Genomic DNA, 5,711 nt, shown 5'->3' with positions numbered 1-5,711 from the left:
CATGCACCGCCTGGGCAGGGTGGTGGGATTGATAATGGGCACTGCATGAGCAGTCCTAACAGAAGCCTGGAGCACGCCAATGCAGGGCTCTTACAGAAGTCTGGGGCTTCCATAGTGTTAGGCCTGCGCAACTGCACTCTTTCAGCTCAGAAACTTGGCAAATCAAATGCCAGGCTTCCCTAGTGTTATGCCTGGAAAGCAGAAGGGTGCCCAGTAAAAGGTCCACCAAAATCCCCAGCACCAAGCACATGATGCTCTTAATCTGGCCCTGGCCTTTAGGAAAAAACTCAAGACCTTCCTCTTCTAGTTGATGACAACTAAGCTCTTCACTGCGCTTTACAAATATTTTCATTCATTCATTCATTCATCTAAAAAATGAATTCTTTCAGAGTTGGCCTCATAAGTAAGGGCTATACCACGGTCATTGGAATTCAAAAGATTCATAAATTGATCTAACGAGTCGCGGTCTCCTCTCCTTAGGAAGAGGATGTCATCGATGTACCTGGCCAACAAGACAAGTTCTGATCGGGCACAGGCATAGACGACATCCTCTTCCCATTTGGCTATAAATAAATTTGCCAAGCTGGGGGCTCAAATTTTGCCCCATATCTATGTACATATTCGTTGCACACCAAACCATTGTCTACGATCATCTAACAAAAATCTCCTCCTCGTTCCCAAAGCACGGTACAAATCGAAGGGGGATCGGAGATTCGCTGTCCAAGGACCTCGGCTATGGAACGCTCTACCAACCAACATCCGCCTGGAAGAAAACCACCAGGCCTTTAGGAAAAAACTCAAGACCTTCCTCTTCTAGTTGATGACAACTAAGCTCTTCACAGCGCCTTGAGGCAATTCAGTTCACGTTGTGCGCTTTACAAATATTTTCATTCATTCATTCATCTAAAAAATGAATTCTTTCAGAGTTGGCCTCATAAGTAAGGGCTATACCACGGTCATTGGAATTCAAAAGATTCATAAATTGATCTAACGAGTCGCGGTCTCCTCTCCTTAGGAAGAGGATGTCATCGATGTACCTGGCCAACAAGACAAGTTCTGGTCGGGCACAGGCATAGACGACATCCTCTTCCCATTTGGCTATAAATAAATTGGCCAAGCTGGGGTCTCAAATTTTGCCCGATATCCATGTACATTTCTGTTATATCACGTGGAAGAGTACATAAAAAAAAAAAGATTTGGAACACAACTCATATTTGTAAAAATATTTACACATTGACTTATAGGACTATAAAATAAAAGCTAGACTACGCATTCATTCATTACATTTGAGAGGAAGCCTCCTTCAATCACCCGTATCCTTACTTCCATAGGTTGGCACCTCACCCCCGGCTCATCACTTTTAAAGCCCCTCTAGAGTTGTGTCATCTTCAATTTGCCTCCTGCTACAAGTCAAGATACTCAAGGTTGACAAGTCTTCACGAAACAGACTTTCCAGGAGCTCACGGACGGACTGTCTCACCCTTTTCTTCATATCTTTCCCAATGAAGACGTAGAGTATCGGGTTGATACAGCTGTTGAAAAACGCCAGAGACTGAGAGAGAAGGTCCAGGATTTCAACCACGTCTTTGTTAATGAATAGCAAGACAACACCCATGATGTGGTAGGGGGCCCAGGTGATGAAAAATGCGACTACAATGCCTAGCGCCACCTTGATGGTTTTTCTACCTACATCTAAAAAATTGATGTTGTATGCTTTAATAGCCAGAGAGATGTAACAGGCAGAAATGGTTATAAGAGGAATCAGAAACCCAAAGGTTAGATGTATAAAAGTGACGGCAAATTTGTTGTGATCTTCTTCAAAGCAAAAGGTCTTGTTATTGGAAGTGTCAGTTCTATGGTAGATGACGGGAGGCAGACTCATCGCAGAAGAAAACACCCAAATAGCCAAGCATATCATCCACGCCGTGCGTACTCTTCGGTGATTTCGGGCCCACACCGGCCGGACAACCAGAATCCATCGGTCGACGCTGATAGCCACCAGGGTGAAGACACTGGCAAACATGTTAAGGACAATGATGAAGGGTAAAATCTTGCAGAGGGCAGGACCGTACAGCCATTCCGGGTAGAAGAACTGCACTACACTGAATGGGAGAAACAAGCAGCACATGATATCGGCCAGAGCAAGGTTCCCAAACCAAATGGTGGTCACGGTCCTCTCCATCTTCACTCCAGTAACCCAAAGCACCAGAGCATTGCCGGGGACACCCACGAGGGTGGTGAAAGAGAAAACCAGGATGGTGAACACATGCTTGTGGCTGTAAAAGACGCCCGGTTCTGTTGCATCGCTGAAATTCGACATCTTGTTTCTCTCTATAGGAATTGACCGTTACTGAATGTGTGTCGGATCATTGGTCTATTTTAATCGTTTTAAGCATCGGATATATAAGAAGTCACACAATCACACAGATCAGTATCAGTCTTTCCCGCAGTAACAGAAAAAGCTGAAATGTAAATATGACATGTGGCATCATCATTTACCACTGCTAGATGGCATGATGTAGATAACACCATGAATTTTCCGATGAACGTTCATATTGGTTAAAAAAAAAAAAAAAAAGCATTTGCAGATCTGAGCAAATAATGTGAAGAGAGAGGAGAAGAAGTGGAAAGAGTTGTATAGTGGGAAAAAACGGGAGGTGGGGAGGGAAAGGGGAGACAAGAGTCAGGGCCGCCATCAGGGGGGGTACAGCCGTTACAACTGTAAGGGGCCCCCGGGGGGCCCGCCTGGGCCAGAAGAAGGCAGGACGGGTGAAGGGGTGCCGTGCTGTGCATTACAGAAACGATCTCCCAGCGTGTGCGCTCTGTGTCATTGAGCTCAGACATCAAGCTCTTTACTGCCACCTCTGGCTACTATGTGCATGTGCACCCCTCGTGTACTGGGCTTTTCTGTGTCAGCAACATGTCAGCTTTGTGAAAACATGCTGGGACTAGGTAGGAGGAAATTCTTTACAAGTAGGGGCTGTGAAGGAAAGGGTGGGGGGTTTACAGATTCGTGTATGTGGCTGATTATATATCTATATATATAGATTTATATATATAGATATACACAGGTGTGTGTGGGGGGGCTGGGCTGACATATATACATGCAGTGGCGGTGCACCCACTAAGGGCTCACGGGCACCGCCCCCTCTCTCCAGCCACCCACCTCTATGTATTATGGATAGATTCATGCATTGCATTAATCTATCCATGACCGCTGTAGCCACCCCCATATTCAGGCGTCCAACCCCTTTTCGGATTCTGCCTGAATTACAGCGGCGGGGGGTATTTTGAAGCACCTGATTAGAGCCATAGGCTCTAATAGGCTTCAAAAATGTTGACCTGTGGCGCAGAGCATTGAGCTCGCAGTCCACCCAGGTGTGTTAGAACAGCAAATTAACATTCACTTTTCTAGTACTGAACCGCCTCTCCGCCAATCAGGAAGCGTGGGTGTGTTACCCGTCACTTGATTGGCTAAAATGTCAGGAGCTGTGATTGGACGCCTATCAGGAGGAGGAGAGGAGATGCATGGAGGACGCAGCTCGCCGCTGTCACCTGCTGCCCCACAGAGATAGGGTAAGTGCTGGGCAGACAGCGGGTAGGGGGGGGTCAAAGTGTTGACTTTTAAACAGTGGCGGCATTTGATGGGCACAGTGGTGATAGCTGATGGGCACAGTGGCAGCATTTGATGGGCACAGTGGCAGCAATTGATGGGCACAGTGGCAGCAATTGATGGGCACAGTGGCAGCAATTGATGGGCACAGAGCTGGCATTTCATGGCACAGTGGCAGCGTTTGATGGGAACAGTGGCAGCAATTGATGGGCACAGTGGCAGCATTTGATGGGCACAGTGGCAGCATTTGATGGGCACAGTGGGTGCGTTTGATGGCACAGTGGCTGTGTTTGATGGCACAGTGGCTGCAATTGATGGGCACAGTGGCTGGGCACATATATACAGGTGTGTGTGGGGGGCTGACATATATACAGGTGTGTGAGGGGGCAGACATATATACAGGTGTTTGTGGGGGGCTGACATATATACAGGTGTTTGTGGGGGGCTGACATATATACAGGTGTGTGGGGGGGGGGGGGCTGGGCTGACATATATACAAGTGTGTGGGGGGCAGACATATATACAGGTGTTTGTGGGGGGCTGACATATATACAGGAGTGAGGGGGGCTGACATATATACAGATGTGAGGAAGGCTGACATGTATACATAATTGAGGGGGGCTGAGTGCGTACAGGTGAGGTGGCCGGTGTGCGTATTCGGTAGGATGGTCCGTGGACAAGCCCTGGGGAATGTTGGTGGTTAGGCACGGGGATGGGAGCCCAGGCCTAAAGCTGTGTAAGGGACCCAAAAATTTCTGATGGCTGCCCTGGCAAGAGTACCCAAGGTGGTCCCGGTGCTTATCCCGTTGATGCTGGTGTCACAGAGATGGGCCTTCTTCTGAGGCACCACATACACTAGATTACCAAAAGTATTGGGACACCTGCCTTTACACACACAGTCCGTAGGGTTCAATATTGAGTTGGCCCACACTAATATAGCATATATTTATAGAGGTAATACTCGAGGCGGGTGCCTGCACAGAGATTGGAGCAGGTAGCCAGAGTGGGAGATTCCAGGTGAGCCGTGTGACTCAGGAGCGCTTGTAACTCCATGGCAAACTGATCCATGCGGTGATCTTGCTCATCCAATCTGGAAAAAATATTACCAACAAGTGGATTGACTGCATCTTCTGAATTCATGGCCTTTGCACACTGAATCAGACCGAGACAGAAGTACAGTTAAATCACGCTTGTTTAACAATAATTAAAAAAAAAAGAGTAAACGTAGTAAAAACATAGCCAGAGTTCAGGAACCGGAACGGATAGTCAGACAAGCAAAAACGTCAGGGAGCCAGAGATGAGCGTAGTAGAACAGCAAGCAGGATCTGGAGACAGAAGGAATGTCAGCCTAGCAAGTCTTTAACAGGAACGCAGGAGAGCGTCTCTAGAGATGTGACCAAGGCGAAGCCAGAGATCCTCTGGGCTTGGACAGCTTAAGTAGGCAGGACTGACGAGCAGGGTCATCAACAGGCGATTAACTGTGGAGAGATAGGAGCTACCAATTAGCCAACAGCTGAGCGGCCAGCTCAGAGAAGGAAGGGCTGAGCCCAGCCCAGTCTGAAATCAGAGGGCCTTGTCCTGAATCCAATCTATGAGATAGGAAGGGTTTTTTTTTTGAAAGCCCGTGGCGTGCAAAACACACTCAATAACTTCACACGGTGCGTTCGGCTCCTGACAGGGACAAAGACACTTAAAACTTGGTCTTTCTGGCGGGAAACCAGGCAGACCCCGTTCTTTGGAAGGTCTGCCGAAACAGACCCACCCAAATACTAGGTGGGGCTCCCCCGAGGGCAGACCCCAACCCTAATAGAGAGGGGGCGAACTAAGCCAGAAGGCCATGTCCACCCCCTCCCCAGACTTTCAGGACAGGCCCTGGGACCTGTGACCCTACTCATCACACCAAACGTGCAAAGTGACAAAACAAAACGTGACAAACACACAAGAAAATAAATAAATAAAGTGGGGAAGGGATAGTGGAGAGATGAGTGAAAAGGTGGCCATTGTGTGAAACGATGACCAGGCCCTCCGGCCACGAATCAAAAATTCCTCGGGTCCCAGCCAAAAGGCCCGGCCCAAGAGGCAGGTGCTAAAAAAGAGT

The 5,711-nt window shown here is 48.1% G+C and overlaps 1 pseudogene; it reads right to left on the bottom strand.

Annotated features, from left to right (window-relative positions):
* Window positions 1-1,360: 1,360 nt before the first annotated feature.
* On the bottom strand, window positions 1,361-2,335 carry LOC143956988 (C3a anaphylatoxin chemotactic receptor pseudogene; annotated as a pseudogene).
* Between the last annotated feature and the right edge of the window lie 3,376 nt (window positions 2,336-5,711).

Source organism: Lithobates pipiens, unplaced genomic scaffold (genome assembly GCF_037356315.1).
Source record: "Lithobates pipiens isolate NorthernLeopardFrog02 unplaced genomic scaffold, aLitPip1_a1.2 Scaffold_47, whole genome shotgun sequence".
Classification (NCBI taxonomy): domain Eukaryota; kingdom Metazoa; phylum Chordata; class Amphibia; order Anura; family Ranidae; genus Lithobates; species Lithobates pipiens.
Note: the sequence above shows the minus strand (reverse complement) of the source record. Positions and strands in the feature narration are given on the sequence as shown.